Source organism: Macaca nemestrina, chromosome 17 (genome assembly GCF_043159975.1).
Source record: "Macaca nemestrina isolate mMacNem1 chromosome 17, mMacNem.hap1, whole genome shotgun sequence".
Taxonomy (NCBI): Eukaryota; Metazoa; Chordata; class Mammalia; order Primates; family Cercopithecidae; genus Macaca; species Macaca nemestrina.
This window is the reverse complement of record NC_092141.1, coordinates 5860459-5875805: the sequence shown is the minus strand read 5'-3', so window position 1 is coordinate 5875805 and position 15347 is coordinate 5860459. Positions and strand designations below refer to the sequence as shown.

The following is a 15347-nucleotide window of genomic DNA, read 5'->3' as shown; positions in this document are numbered from 1 at the left end:
ATGGGCGTGTTATATTTCCCTGCCTATTTCCCAGGACTGTTACGAAAGAAGGGGGGAAATCATAGTAAAGGAAAATGCCTTGAAAACCAGGAAGTATTTTCTAGCTATGAGATTGTTTTATAGTGTTTTCATGCTGGAATGGGCTAATAATTCTCTCAGGGAAATCCTTGGGTATGACTTGTTCCCAGGGAACCCACACTGGCTCCCTGGCTTCACTATTTACTTTTTCCTTGCTCACAACTCAGCTGTTGAGCTGGAGGTTGTCATCTAAGTCACTAGCTGTAGTCTTTCATCTATAATCTCCCTTTAGATTTCCATTTTAAATTATAGAATCTCAGGGTGAGAAGAGGCTGTACAGGTGAAATCATCTGGATTTCACCCTGGGCCTCTACAATACACCTCCCTCACTGGCCGCTCAGAATTCCTGCCGCCCCATCGTGGTGGATGTGATTGTCCTGGTGAAGTCTGGCCTAGTGCCAGTGCAGCCTCACGGCCACACCTATGGAAAATGAGGAAAGCCCAGGCTGACAATTCCACCTAAGCTCAAAGAGGTCAGGAATTCACACTAAGGATGATAGACCAGGACTGCCCACTGCCCCCTCAAGACAAGGGGACTCCAGGGCACTGGACGCATGCTGAGCCTCAATATTCCAGAAGCCTCAGTAGGTGTGTGGGGGTGGGGGTAGGCCAGAAGGGAGCCATTGGGGCCCTCTTTGGACCGATATCAGAAAGGCATGAAAGAGAGGGCTGGTCTATAGAGTTAGTGACTAAGTCCAGCAGTGTCTGGATGTTTGCAAGGACCAGAAACAGATATTGGCAAGGAAATTCTCAGAACCTTTCAAGGAGGACCCAAATGCTGAAATTCAGGCTGGGATGCTACATTCACCAGCTGGAATATCACCAGGAATCCAGGGTCAGAAGCACTTCCTGGTCACACAACAGGCATCTTAGAGATGTACCTCAGCCCAGTGTCTGTGTTCAGGCCACCTTGCCTCCTCTTTACTGAGCCAAACTTCCCCAAAGTTCTCCAGGAGAAAGCCTCTCCCTTGCAGATCTCCAGACTCAGGCATCCTTCGCAGGGCTGCCTTCCCTGAGTGACGGGGCCTGCCTCAGCTGCCACCTCTTGAACGGCTCCAGCAGAAGCCTCTCATAAGATTTGACCAAATGTGCTTTAAGGTGATTACAAAAACAACCCACAACATACCAGCCCAGCAAACAGACATCCAGGGAATAACCAAATTGGTGGCTCTCAACAGCTCTGCCCTCTCATTGCAGCCTGGGTCCCTGAATCCTCCCAGAACTAGGATGTATTCTTCTGTTTTCATACTCCTATAAAGAACTGCCTGAGACTGGGTAATTGACAAAGGAAAGAGGTTTAGTTGCCTCACAGCTCAGCATGGCTGGGGAGGCCTCAGGAAACTTACAATTATGCCAGAAGGTGAAGGGGAAGCAAGGCACCTTCTTCACAAGGCAGCAGGGAGGAGAAATGCCGAGCAAAGTGGGAAGAACCCCTTATAAAACCATCCGATCTCTTGAGAATTCACTATCATGAGAACAGCACAGGGGAAACCACGCCCATGATCCAATTACCTCCACCTGGTCTCTCCCTTGACACATGCGGATTATGGGAATTGTGGGGATTGTAGTTCAAGATGAGATTTGGGTGGGGACACGAAGCCTAACCATATCATAGGGTAAATGGTAAAACTAGCCTGCTTATTACAGCCATATAGCATAAAATTTATGGGCCCTGTTGCTGGGTCAGACTGCCTGGGTCCACAGGCCAGTTCCTCCAGTCACTGGTTGTATGAAAGTGGGAAAGTTAATATCTCTGTGCCTCTGTTTCCTCATCTATAACATGGAGAACATAACAATACTAGGGTTATTGTGAGGATTAAATGGAGTCGATAAATGCAATGTGCTTAGGACAGCAGCCGGCCTAAGGTAGGCTCAGGAAGGCGCTGGCTGTTCTTATTATACAAGAGTCTTGGCGATGCCTTGGAGTGCAGTTTGGTTCTCCTGTTTTTATTGGGCCAAGCTTGACTATGTCTAGACCACGCTTTGCTGGTGTTACATTCTGAGTGTTCCTACTTACAAGATCGCATGGGATACAGCTACAGAAACTGTGTTTGGCACAGCCATGATTCCTGCTCCCAGGGAGGTCCCAGCCCAAAGAAAAACAAAACTGCCTCCTCTCATATTTATCTGAAGAACCAGAGTAAGCATGTATCATTATTTGTTTTACAGTCGAGTTGAGTCAGAGAAGAGAATACACATATATTTATTCTGAAAAAGGAACAGACTTCATTGAAGAGTCCACCAGAGCCAGTAAAAAAGACTGATGCGTTAGGTATTTGGAAGAAGAAAAGAAAGGAAGCTGAAGATTAAGTGCAGCAAGAGGCATTTTAATGTTCCTGGTAACTGATTTATAAATTCCGTGTTAAGGCTCTGCTCATTTGATTCTTTACCGTGAATACAGCATCTCCATTTTTCCATTTTATAGTCTTGGAAGGAAATGGCCTTTTTCGGAGCTGCCACTTAAAGCACTTAACTGTGCCGCGGGGCATCTTGGGACAAGGCTGATGATAAGAGCCTGTCATTGGCCCCAGGGGAAGAGCTGTCCCCAGTGCAGTATGGGCTTAGCCAGGCCCCTCCTTCTCTCGGTGGGCTCCAGCCCCTTCTCCTCCCCTGCTCTTCCCTCCCTGCCCCTCCACCTCTTCAGAGCTTACCTGCACTCTGGGAGTCTGGAAACTACTCCTGCAAACCCCCAACCCTTGGCTTCTTCCCTGAATAACCAGAATTTCATTCCCATCTTTGGGAAATAGCATTTCAGGCTGCTTAGGTTATGATTTAAAGCAGGATAAACCCAAGCCAATGACAAATTTTGGAGGGTTTTTCATTGATCATTTCTTCTGTTGCTCTTTTAGCCTGAGTGATGGCAAATGAATAGTTCTCCAGGATCCTTTTCTACAAGCAGCACCTCCCTAAGCACGCTTCTCCTCGGAATGGAGAGTCGAAGTTCAACTTCGAGGTCAGACAGACCTGGCTCCAACACTTACTCACAGATAGGAGCCGCTCCAAGACTCAGCTTCCTCATCGGTAAGATGGGGACATGATTAACACCTGCCTCAAAAAGCTCTGCTGTTATTCAATAACTTCTTGCAAGGAAGGTGAGGCTGGCAAGCCAGCTCTTACCATCATGGCTCACCTGGCTGACTCCATACAGGGCGCATTAGCCCAAGCCCTTGGCAGAGACCCAGGTATCAGATCTGTAGCTCAGCATGGCTCCTGGTCAGGGTAGCAAGAGCCCCTGAGGGGTCCACCCACCTTGTGCTGGGCACTGGGTCAGTGACTGACCCCAGGCTGAGCAAACAGAGGGCCTGCTTCTCCCACCCGAGGGCCAGCTAGTAAAGCAGGAAGCACATGGATATATGAGCCAAAAAGACCCAGGCTCTTATTAAAAACAAAAATAAATATAATAAAATCAAAATTAGAGAGTTGTCTTGGTGTGGTAGCCTGTAATCTCAGCATTTTTGGAGGCTGAGGCAGGAGAATTGCTCGAGTCCAGGAGTTCAAGACTACCCTGGCCAACATAGCAAGACCCCATCTCTACTTTTGAAAAAATGAAAAATAAAATAAAAGCCAGTCTCAGCATTTCAGCATTACTTTTACCCCTCCCTTCCCCTTTCATTTCCTCTTTTCTCCCTCCTCCCTTCCCCTCCTACCTCTCTCCTCCACTCTCACTCTCCTCAGTGCCCCAGCAGTAAAAGGGTCATAATATTATTGGGGTCATCAAATAAGATAATGGATATAAAGGGACTCCATCAACTCTAAAGCACTTTACGAATATTCACTTTGATGGAAGAGTCCTCTGGGGATTTCTATGGTAGGGGGAGCCTGGTTGGCACTAAACAAGAAGAGAAAACCTCTCTCTTTCCACTCTTGAAATGACAGCACTAGGGCCTCATCATATCAGAAAACAAAACCCAGGCTGGGAGGTGAGAACCAAATCCCGGTCATCACAGCAATTGGGCTGGTCAGCTGAGGTCACCCTGTCCTTTCACATTGGAATAAGATTGGCCCCAGCACTGAATCCTATGATGTCTCTGAGTTCTCAGGGGCTCAAAATCTGGGAATCACTTTCAACTCTGCATTGTAGCTTCAAATTCTGGCTGGTGCTCATCTCAAAAGTAACAGCTAACATTTATGAAGCTGTTCAGAGTGCTTTGTGCATATTAGACCATCCACTCCTCACAGCCCCCTGGGAGGTAGAAATTGTTAGCCCCATTTTACAGACGATGGGAATGGGGCATAGAGAGGCTAAGTAACTTGTCCAACGACACAGAGCTAGGACACTAACTATGGAAGTCAGGCACCAGCGCCCAAGCTCCTAACCTCCAGTGCCTCTATCTCATCAGAATTTTATTTTTTTATTTTTTGAGACAGTTTCACTCTTGTCACTCAGGCTAGAGTGCAACGGTGTGATCTCGGCTCACTGCAACCTCCGCCTCCTGGGTTCAAGCGATTCTTCTGCCTCAGCCTCCTGAGTAGCTGGAATTACAGGCGCCCGCCACTACGCCTGGCTAATTTTGTATTTTTAGTAGAGATGGAGTTTTACCATGTTGGCCAGGCTGGTCTTGAACTCCTAACCCTAGGTGATCTGCCCACCTCAGCCTCCCAAAGTGCTGGGATTACAGGTGTGAGGCACCACGCCCAGCCTTATCACATTTTAACTTCCGTGTGCTACTCCACTCCAGCCTGGGCAACAGAGCGAGACTAGGTCTCAAAAATAATAATAATAATAAAAGATAGAAGCAACTCAACTGTCCATCTTTGTCCAATGAACGGATAAAGAAAATGTGGTTTATACATATAATGGGCTATTATTGGATGGAATTAATTACTTAATACTAATGGAATATTATTCACCCTCCATTCAGTGTGCCTCCTCTCACTTTATTATGCCAATCATTCAGTCCTAGCCCCATCAGGATCCAGCGCTTGCCCTTCCAGGCCAAAGAGGCAAAAAAGTGGCATGACTGTGGTCTCTGCAGGCATCCTCCATCAACACAGATCCTGGCCTCGAGATTTCATTCTTCCCCTTCTCCCTCCCTGACCTGTCTTGTAAGTGGAAGATAGGATTTATTTTCCCACTGAGGTAGACTGTGCCAACCCCATCAGAGGTTCCTACAGTGGGATTTGGTGCAAAATGACACGTTTCTTCAACCCTTTTTCACAAGATATCATGTCTGTCTACAAAACTGTCTCTGGACTGGGGCAAAATGCATTAAATCAGTGGGGTGTGAGAAAATCAGTAAATAGTGTGGGAGGAAAATATTAGAATATTTGTATTTCTATATAAAAATAAGAAATTAAACTATGTCTGTCTGGACGGAGGGAGGAGGGAAACAAAGAACAAAAGGGACTAGGATGGCGTATTTCCGGGGTCTTCATCACAAACTTTCCCGCGCCCGGGAAAAGACACAGGTCAACTGCGCAGGTGCAACCTGACGACCCACGGAGGAAACCGAAACCTACCTGGCCGCGCCTACCACACGGCCCCCAACCCGCCCATGGCCGGCCTACTGCCCTCCCACTCCCAGGCCCAAGACATAAAGCCGCTCCCGGCAGACACGCGGCGCGAACTTCCTCGGCCCCTCCTCAGATGCGGACCCAGGAACTTCGCCGAAGAACGCCGGAGCGACTTCCTCGGCCTCCACCGCCGGAGACCGGTGCACTTCGCCCTTTCTTCTTTCACACTGGCTAGCTAATCAAGTTTCTTTTTACTTTGCCTACTTGCCTTTTCTCTGGCGGCTGCTCTGGTGGTCGCACAAAACAAATCAGGTGGTGCCGAACCCGGGAGGAGACCCCTCCTCAGGGCCCCCCCCCACCCCAAGGTCCGAGGAGCCTCCTCCTTCCACGTCGCGGAGGGACCAGGACCTAGACGTCGCTTTCCACACCTCCGTGTCTCCTAGGGGTGAGTACGTCTTGCCTCCCTCTCATACTCCTTGGCCAGAAGTCCTGCGCAGGCCCAAGGCTTTTTTGGTCACCAGGTGACTCACAGGAGAGTTCCCAAAGGTAGAGACGTCTGCCCAAAGGAACTCTATTCCAGTCCGTGTGAGACCGGGCCAGGACGGAGACGTCTGCCTGGAGGGAATCTCCATTCCGGCTCCAGGGGCCTCCCGCCGGCCTCTAGTGGCTCCAAAGGACGCTTTGGAGCTAGGTAGAGTTCAGTTTCCGTTTCCGCCTGTAGGCGAGAGGAAGGCAATGGGAATCCCCCAATCCAAAATACCTAGAGACTCCCCTCTAGGGTGTCTTCTAACTAATCTCAAAACTTTACAATTAGAGCCCGGCGCGGTGGCTCAAGCCTGTAATCCCAGCACTTTGGGAGGCCGAGATGGGCGGATCACGAGGTCAGGAGATCGAAACCATCCTGGCTAACACGGTGAAACCCCCTCTCTACTAAAAAATACAAAAAAACTAGCCGGGCAAGGTGGCGGGCCCCTGTAGTCCCAGCTACTCGGGAGGCTGAGGCAGGAGAATGGCGTGAACCCGGGAGGCGGAGCTTGCAGTGAGCCGAGATCCGGCCACTGTACTCCAGCCTGGGCGACAGAGCAAGACTCCGTCTCAAAAAAAAAAAAAAAAAAACTTTACAATTAGAGCAAGATTTTAAAAGCGACTGGTTTTCCTCTCCACTGTGGCATGGCCCCAATATAAATTAAACAATCTCAGTGGCCACCTGAAGGCACTCTAGACCGCAATATTCTACTCGATCTTGGCAGTTTCTGCCGGCACCTAGGCAAGTAGTACAAAATTAACTATATACAAAAGATTTTTTTCCTTTTAAGACTTGCGTTCTCGCCCAGACCTGTGTGCCCAGTGTTCGATGGCCCAGGTCTTGTTAGCCAAAACCCGACCCTCGACCCCCACCTCAACATCAGAGGAAGACTCCACCTCCATTTTAGATGGGGCTGACGGCGGGGCACCTCCCTTCCAACCTTCCAACCCCCCTCCCTATGGACTTCCTACCGCCCCTCCTGACACTCCTCCCTCAGCCACTCCTCTTACCTCTCCCATTTCCGTCCACACTCGCTCCAAGACCGCTGTAGCGGCCCCCATTAGTCAGGCCTCTACCAGTCAGCCTGCCCCAACCCCCTCTACCAGTCAGCCTGTCTTTTTTTTTTTTTTTTTTTTTTTTTTTGAGACGGAGTCTTGCTCTGCCGCCCAGGCTGGAGTGCAGTGGCCGGATCTCAGCTCACTGCAAGCTCCGCCTCCCGGGTTCACGCCATTCTCCTGCCTCAGCCTCCCGAGTAGCTGGGACTACAGGCGCCCGCCACCTCGCCCGGCTAGTTTTTTGTATATTTTAGTAGAGACGGGGTTTCACCATGTTAGCCAGGATGGTCTCGATCTCCTGACCTCGTGATCCGCCCGTCTCGGCCTCCCAAAGTGCTGGGATTACAGGCTTGAGCCACCGCGCCTGGCCCGTCTTAACCTACCCTACTGGTCAGTCTGTTCCAACCTCCCCTGCTAGTTTGTTGCCCCCCGCCGCCACCGAGAAGTTGCCGGAGCCGAAAGCGTGGTTAGAGTCCACGTCCCCTTGACCTTTCCAAAATTGAAGAATGACTCGGCGACTTCTCAGCCAACCCCACCTAATATTCCAAAGAGTTTCGATACCTAGGCCAGGCATATGACCTTGCCTGGCATGACTTACATGTCATTCTTTCTTCCACTCTTAACCCAGAGGAAAGAGAGTGCATTCTTGCAGCCACCAGGCAACATGCAGATCAATGGCATTTAACCGACGCCACCATCCCCTTAGGAAAGATGGCTGTCCCGTCCATAGAACCAGATTGGGATTACCAACCTCAGCAGCCTGGCCGCCGTAAGAAGAACATTATGATTCAATGTCTCTTAGCCGGTATGCAGGCAGCCTCTAACAAAGTGGTTAAATTTTAATAAATTAAAGGAAATTATCCAACACCCAGATGAGAACCCGGCTTCCTTCCTAAATCGCCTTACAGAGGGACTGGCCCAATTTACCTGGCTAGACCCCACTTCCCCAGCCGGGGCAGCCGTCCTAGCCTCCTATTTTATTTCCCAGTCAGCCTCACATATTCAAAAAAAGCTTAAAAAGGTTGAAGATGGGCCTCAGACTCCCATACAGGACTCAGTAAAATTGGCCTTCAAAGTTTTAACTCCAGAGAGGAAGCAGCTGAGGCCGCAGAGCTAGACAAGGAGAAAAGAAGGGCTGCGTTTCAGGCGCAAGCTTTAGTGGCTGCCCTCCAACCCGTGTTGCCCCCTTTGCCGGCAGGGAAAACCAAAGATAAGTCTCTTAAGGGCTCCTGCTATAAATGCGGAGACCCAGGACACTGGGCAAACCAGTGCCCCCAGGCCAAGCCAGCCACTCCGTCTGGTCCATGCTTTAAGTGTGGCACAACTGGGCATTGAGCAAAAAGGTGTCCAAATCCTCGCCCGCCTACCACGCTGTGCCCAACCTGCCAACAGGAGAAACATTGGAAGTCTGATTGCCCCGCCTGCAGGGCAGGCATTGCGCCTCAACGTGGTGCCTCTCCTCAAAGGCCGGAAGGCTCCTTCCAGCTCCTACACCTGGACGATGACTGACGGTGCCCACACTCAGAGACCCCGGTCACCCTCGCTGAGCCTAGGGTAACTCTACAGATAGCGGGTAAGCCAATTTATTTTCTCATCAATACAGAGGCTACCTATTCTGTTTTGTCAACCTATGGAGGTCCTAGTCAGCCATCCACTATCTCAGTAGTTGGGCTAGATGGTAAACCGTCTAACCCTCACCAGACCCCAGTGTTAAATTACTGCCTGGACTATGCATGCTTTGCCCACTCTTTCCTTATCATGCCCTCTTGTCCCACCCCCCTCTTGGGATGAGACATCTTAACCTAACTCAAAACATCTATTCCCCTTCCCTCTCTCCACGTGACCAGGTTCTGCCCAAAGATCAACACCGTCCTCAAATTTTCCCACTTCCTCACTATTCTTCATCTTAACTGACTTTTCCCTCATAAACCCCATAGACACCCTCCTTCCCGACCCATCCCCCAACCAGTAGGTTTCCTGACTTTTTACTTTCATAGAAGACCTAGCTTGGCACGGTGCCCTTTGTGATTTCAGCAATGTTGAACTTACCCTCTACACCTTTGTCATCATTATTATGGTTCACTCTAATTCCCCTAGTTACTCCTACTAATCCTAACTTTGTATGGAGATTCCTATAACTGAAACCTGGTCTACAGACAACCAGATACACTCAGTCATGCAGGGCACTGCAGATTATGCCCCACCCCCAGGGTTGTCACTCTGCCATCTCCACTCAGGTCCAGGCAGCGATAGAGGCTTCAGCTGAAAGCTTAGCCTCTTTACAACGTCAAATCACCTCAGTGGCCCAGGTAGCAGCACAAAATAGACAGGCATTAGATCTTCTTACAGCTGAAAAAGGAGGAACATGCCTTTTCTTAGGAGAAGAATGTTGCTATTACATAAACGAGTCAGGTCTAGTTGACACCAACATCCAAACCCTAAACAGGATTAAAACAGAACTCAAAAACTACAACACTCCCTTAACCCCTGGTCCACTTATATGGTTATTACCAGTAATACAACAAATGCTCCTATTCCTCATTCCTATCTTAATCCTATGTCTTATACTGTGCTTTACTCCCATTTTAATAAAACTTCTCTGAGCCAAAGTGCAAGAGATCACCCGCGTCACCTTCGACCAGATGCTCCTACATCCCTACGTCCAGATACAAACCACAGTCCCTAACTACGCCCCTTAACAGCAGGAAGCAGCCAGACAGACAATGACGCCCCCAATCACTATAATCAATAAAAGGTTGGACTGTCTGGACGGAGGGAGGAGGGAAACAAAGAACAAAAGGGACTAAGATGGCGTATTTCCAGGTTCTTCATCACCAACTTTCCCGCGCCCGGGAAAAGACACAGGTCAACTGCGCAGGTGCAACCTGACGACCCACCGAGGAAACCAAAACTTACCACACGGCCCCCAACCCGCCCATGGCCAGCCTACTGCCCTCCCACTCCCAGGCCCAAGACATAAGCCGCTCCCGGCAGACACGCGGCGCGAACTTCCTCGGCCCCTCCTCATATGCGGACCCAGGAACTTCGCCCGAGAACGCCGGATCGACTTCCTCGGCCTCCACCGCCAGAGACCGGTGAACTTCACCCTTTCTTCTTTCACATTGGCTAGCTAATAAAGTTTCTTTTTATTTTGCCTACTTGCCTTTTCTCTGGCGCCTGCTCTGGTGGTCGCACAAAACAAATCAATGTGTTAAATATTAACATACAGTTCAGGAATGTACTAATATTCTGCAGATTGGTAATAGTATGACGTACAAATAAATGTGCCTGTCTGAAGACAGGGTGCTCAAAAATTATAAGCATTCTCTCATACAAAGATGAGTAAGCAACTAAAACGCTTGGTGACTATGGAACCAGGTGACAGTATGGTTAGGTGACCATCAAGCTGGCAAACAGGTAATCTCAGAGAACTGAACAACCAGAAACCCAGTCTTTAGTGATCTGCCACAGAGCTCTACCTGCTGCCCTGAGCTGTTTGCATAAGCTAATATTTTGGAGAATAGAAAAGTAAAATAGGTATTGCATTATTCTAAATTTTCTGTTTTCTTTCTTTCTTTTTTTTTTTTTTTCTTTTGAGACAGGGTCTTGCTCTGTCACCCAGGCTGGAATACAGTGGTGCAATCTCAGCTCACTGCAACCTTCACCTCCTGAGCTCAAAAAGATCCTCCCATCTCAGCTTTCTGAGTAGCTGGAACTACAGGCACATGCCGCCATGCCCAGCTATGTGTTTTATTTTTTTGTAGTGACAGGGTCTCCCTGTGTCACCCAGGCCGATCTCGAACTCCTTGGCTCAAGTGATCCTCCTACCTCAGCCTCCCAAAGTCCTAGAATTACAGGCATGAGCCACCATGCATGGCCTAGCCTATGTTTTCTTGTCACATAATAACATTATATAATTGTCTGTATATTCCAAAATATCTGAGTTCTCTATTTTCTGCTGCACACAACTGAAACACCCTCTCCTTTTGAAAAACAGTAAACAAAAACATTCCAAAATACTAAGTGCTTATATTTAAATGGTAACTATGTGAGAAATTTCTCTATTTTTCATATTTTCAGTATGCGGATATATTATTTTTACAAAGAGCAAATGCAGGTATTTCTTTTGTTTTTCAGCATTTTTCCCGCCCTAAGCAAGTTGTGTTTTCATATACTCTGCCAAGAATCACGCAGGAAACTGAGGCCCACAGGCCTTTATTTTTAAGGATATCAGCAAATGAGGGCCAGGTGCAGTGGCTCACACCTGTAATCCCAACACTTTGGGAGGCTGAGGTGGGAGGATCACTTAAGCCTGGGAGTTCAAGACCAACCTGGGCAACATAGTGAGAATCCATCGCTACAAAAAAATCAAAAAAATTAGCCAGGCCTGGTGGCACATGCCTGTGATCCCAGCTACTCTGGAGGCTGAGGTAGGAAGATCTCTTGAGCCCAGGAGGTAGAGGCTGCAGTGACTGCACCACTGTACTCCAGCCTGGGTAACAGAGCAAGACCCTGTCTCAAAAAAAAATAAATAAGAAAGAATATTGGCAGAAGTGGACAGTATGCCACTGGTTTGAGATGTTTCCTTCACATTCCAAAGAAAATATCAGTGACAACATTTCACGTTTGACTTGCACTCTGCAATCTGCACCCACTCATCCCCCACAATAAAAGCGGTTTGGGACTCAGCTTGTCCAGCCCTGCCTGTCTGGGATATGGTGAAGGTGGTTAGGATTGTGGCTGTGCAGGCCACGCCATGAGGTTCATATCCTGAGACCTGGCCAAGCCACCTAACTCCGTGCCTCCGTTTTGCCACCTGTAATGGGGTATAATGATAATGGTGCTTGGTTCTCAGGGTGTTCGAGGGTGGAATGAGTTAATCCAGGCAAAGTGTTCAGAGCACTTCCTGTACTTGGTACATCTACCGAGTACATTACCGCTGTAATGTTTGTTTCCCGTGAATCCCACACAGCTCACTCCCCCTTGTCATTAGTTCAAATGTGCCGCCCTCTGAGAAGCCTTCCCTGACCATCCCATCCCACCCCCAACCCCACTGTACCCTGCCACCCTCTGGCCCCTACCCTGCTTGATTTTTCTTCGTTGCCCTTATGAGGTGTCCCTTGCTAAAGTGTAAGCCCCATGAGGGCAGGGACTTGATCTTCCCCATATTCTGAATAATCCCCAGTGCTTAGAATAGCACCTGGCCCATAGCAGCCACTCAGTAAATGTCTGCTTGAATGAAGGAGTGCATTCAATCTCTGTCCTCACGTGAAACCTAATTCATAGGGAAGGAAACAGACGCAGAGAGGTAAAGCAAAGTGTCTAGGGCACACAGCCAAGGAGTGACCCAGTGCAGCCTTGAAGCCAGGTCTTCCGACTCCAGGAGGACTCACTTTTCCCAATTAGCGCTTGAGTCTCTCTGCCAGACTCACTCACTCTTCCCTGGTCTTGGAACACTGTCTTCTCTGTGCTCCTGGCTCTGGCCACACTGAACACCCGGCAGTGTCTCAGTCCTATGACACCTCACTCACCTCCAGATCTTACCCACGCCATCTCCTCATCTGGAGCCCTCACCCTGCTCCTCTTCACCTGGATACCAACTTCTAGTCACCCTGTGAATCTCAGCCTCTCAGAAGGCCCCTTCTTCCAGGAAGCCTGCCTGATTGACCTGATTGACTGCCAGGCAGCCACCCTCCTCTGTGTTCCCACAGACCACGTGTCAATCTGTGTCTAATCCTCTCTTTTCCTGCACTGCACCCCCGTGTTCTAAGCTCCAGAAGGACAGAGAGAGACATTTAACTCACAAAACACCCCTGAGCGATGGGTATCACTACCCCCATTGCAGGAGGCTCAGCTTATCAGGCTCAGCCTGGGCTTTGGGTTCAAGCTAGTCTTACTCTAGAGCCATGAGGGGCACCTCACTCATGCCATGCAGGGGCCCAGCTGCCCACTTCTCGTCTGCAGTCTTCACCCTCCACTGGGCACCCAGCAGGGGGGTGCTGGTGTGAGTCCTTCAGAGCCACCCATCCTCTTGTCTAAGGTCTCTCTTCGGCAGACCCCATGACTTGGGCCACACCTCCTCTGACTGATCCCGTGGGACCTCCCCTTCAGCCCCCGGGCTTCCAGTGCATCACTCTACCCTTAGTGTAGGGTCTCTCTCAGGACCACACAGTCAGGCTTCCTCCCCAGGGTCAGACCAGACCCATGAAATCCACACTTTGCATCCCTGAACGCTGCAAGTACAGGTCAGAGCATCAGCCCCTCACCCTGACGTTCAGGTCCTTGCCCACCTTTTCCTTCTTCCTCTTCTTTTCTACTCAAGCCTCAGCAAAATGAGAATAGGTCACAGCTACTAAGCATTTTTGGCACACCAGGCACTGCTCTGGCCTCCTTACACATTTCAACCCATCAACTCTTCACAATACCCTGGGAGGGAGTTACAGCTTCTCTCCCCATTTTATAGATGGTTGCATAGCAAGGAAGGGGCAAGGCTGGGATTTGAACCCAGAGCCCAGAGGCTTATCTTCTCTACTACATGAACTACCTGGTGAAGCCCAACTACACTGCACCCTCACCCACCTCCCCCCATCTGATGATGCTGTTCTTTCCATCAGAATCTTGCCTCTTTGTCCTCCTCACCTGGCTGGTTCCTCCTTGTCCTTCCAGGTTAAGGTCCTTCATGCTCCTTGACAAAGCTGCCCCTTCCTGCTCAGTACCCCACACGCTTTCTACAGGTCTCTGGAATACCCCCTGTAGATTGCAAATTCCTTGAGGGCAGGGAAGGTGCCCTCTGACATGGACTGTGCACCCCCAGCTCCTGAAGCCAGGCCTGGAAGGCAAGAGGTGCTCAGTAAATATTTAGTGAATGAGCCACTAAGTGAATGAGGAAAGAGGCCCGACTCTTGATTTTCCAATTTGGAAAGCTTGCTGCTCTCCAGGACAAAGACTTCACATCACTCATGGATATAAATGGACAGTTTCAAAGGCTTAATCCTTCCACACTTACTGCAAACCCATACACACATGGAAATAAATAAGTTTCTTTTTTAGGAGGAAAAAGAAAGCTTTTTCATGGCATCATAAAAACAATGGTTTATTTTTCATCTCCCAGAGTCTGTCTGGGTTTAGTTATGCTCCAGAGCCTGCGAAAGACTCTGAGTGAACACTGACTTGAAAAATCACCGTCTCCACGGCTGCCCGAGGCGCGTGGAAGGAGCAGAAATTTCTCTGTGTCCATCTGTGTGTGTCCAAGGGTTATCAATCACCCTCAGAATGGGGCCTGTGTGGGTGGGGTGACTCTGTCATCCACAGCAAATGGCAAACAGATTTGGTGAAAGAGAAGACATGTAAGCAGGGGAGCTGGAAACGATGGAGAGGAAAAGAACATGCATACATTTTCAAGATGCTTAAACCTATTATTGGGACCCAAGGAGTTCCAATGCCCTTGATATTGGGCAGTTACAAGTTTATGCTGTCTTTTCCTGGGTCCATCAATAACCACCAAACTCAGATGGAGATTCTACTTGCATTCATTCGTGCATGCATGCATTCATTCATTCTGAGATGGGCATTAACACTGCCCCCATAATACTTGCCCCCTCTGCCTGCTGGGCACACCTCGGGCGAATATTCTAGCCCCCTGTGCGTTCGGCTGGTGATCTAGAATAACTAGACTAACTCTGGCCAGTGACTAACTCCGGCCAATGAATTTGAGTAGAAATGATGAACGTCACTTCTGGGTTGGGGCATTGAATTGCCAGTGTGAGACCCTCCAGAGACCCATCCATATTGGAGTTGGTGGCCGCTCTGCTGGCCTGGACTCGGAGTGAAGAGACAAGGGGCGGCAGCACCAGCCACTAGGACAGATGTGGCATGAGTGAGAAAAAGTTGTGTCGCTGTAAGACAACAAAAGATCTGGGTTTTGTTGTTGCTTGTTCTGCAGCTTAATCTAGCCCATCCAGACTAATACCATGCAACCAACAGACCCCAAATCCAGAGGCCTTCAGCTTCGGTCCTGGGTCCTATGACATATTAGGAAAGCATTGTTGAGTAAGTCTCTGAGCTTGAGTTCCCCCAGCTGTAAAATGGGGATCACAGCAAAACCTTCCTCTCTGAGCATCTGCACCAAATGGAAAGCACTTCTGCCATCCCTTTCCTGTACCTGGGTCCCTACCCCATCCTCTCCTTTCTACTCTGGAGGCTTCACAACAAGAGCAGTTCACAGTCCTGGGGCA

The 15347-nt window shown here is 49.3% G+C and overlaps 1 protein-coding gene and 1 long non-coding RNA gene across 6 annotated transcripts in view; one reads left to right on the top strand and one right to left on the bottom strand.

The window, feature by feature from the left end:
• LOC105472700 (WSC domain containing 1) overlaps positions 1-15347 on the bottom strand; it is a 515974-nt gene that overhangs the window by 421648 nt on the left and 78979 nt on the right. For 3 of the 4 annotated variants that reach the window (XM_071082226.1, XM_071082225.1, XM_071082229.1), the window contains exon 1: positions 5801-6275. The exons of the other annotated variant lie outside the window; for it this stretch is intronic. The gene's annotated coding sequence lies outside the window, so the exon portion shown is untranslated. Of the gene's footprint in view, positions 1-5800; positions 6276-15347 lie in introns of those variants that run through there. 4 annotated transcript variants of the gene reach the window in all.
• On the top strand, positions 5843-10271 carry LOC105472698 (uncharacterized). 2 transcript variants are annotated; one of them, XR_011615340.1, is made up of 2 exons: positions 5843-5977; positions 7742-10271. It is a non-coding gene; the product is annotated as an uncharacterized lncRNA (long non-coding RNA). The 2 variants fall into 2 exon arrangements; XR_011615341.1 differs by having other exon boundaries at positions 5844-5977; positions 8506-10271.